The following is a 660-nucleotide window of genomic DNA, read 5'->3' as shown; positions in this document are numbered from 1 at the left end:
CGAGATCATGACCTAAGCGAAAGTCGGACGCTTAACCGACTAAGCCACCCAGGCGCCCCGGCATATTTTTAAACTGAGGTAAAATTGACCCCCAAAATAATAAAATTTGGTGATATGATACATTTGAAATGGTTAAACATGGTGATTTGACATATGTGGATATTGCAAAATCATGAGCATAGAAATGAGTGAATAAAAAAAGATACAGAGGGGAAGCCTGGGTGGCTCAGTCAGTTAAGCATCCAACTTCGGCTCAGGTTATGATCTCACTGTTCCTGAGTTCGAGCCCTGGGTCAAGCTCTGTGCTGACAGCTCAGAGCCTGGAGCCTGTTTCACATTCCGTGTCTTGCTCTCTGTCTCTGCCCCTCCCCTGCTCATATTCTGTCTCTCTCTCAAAAATAAATAAACATTTAAAAAATTGTTTTAAAATAAGATACAGAGTATATCTTTTACACAGTAACATTTATACAGTTTTAAAACCCATTATGCTAAAATAACATCATATTTCTTACAAGTATTATCTACTTATATGAATAAGCAGAATAAGAGAAGAAAAGAATGGTGACGAGAAGTAGAAGAAGAAAATAAAATATGAAATAAGGGAGGAACTCATGATGATACTGTGCCATGAGCTGAAAACTATGAATCACTTTGCTCTAG

Source organism: Crocuta crocuta, unplaced genomic scaffold (genome assembly GCF_008692635.1).
Source record: "Crocuta crocuta isolate KB4526 unplaced genomic scaffold, BGI_CrCroc_1.0 scaffold317, whole genome shotgun sequence".
In the NCBI taxonomy this organism is placed as follows: domain Eukaryota; kingdom Metazoa; phylum Chordata; class Mammalia; order Carnivora; family Hyaenidae; genus Crocuta; species Crocuta crocuta.
Note: the sequence above shows the minus strand (reverse complement) of the source record.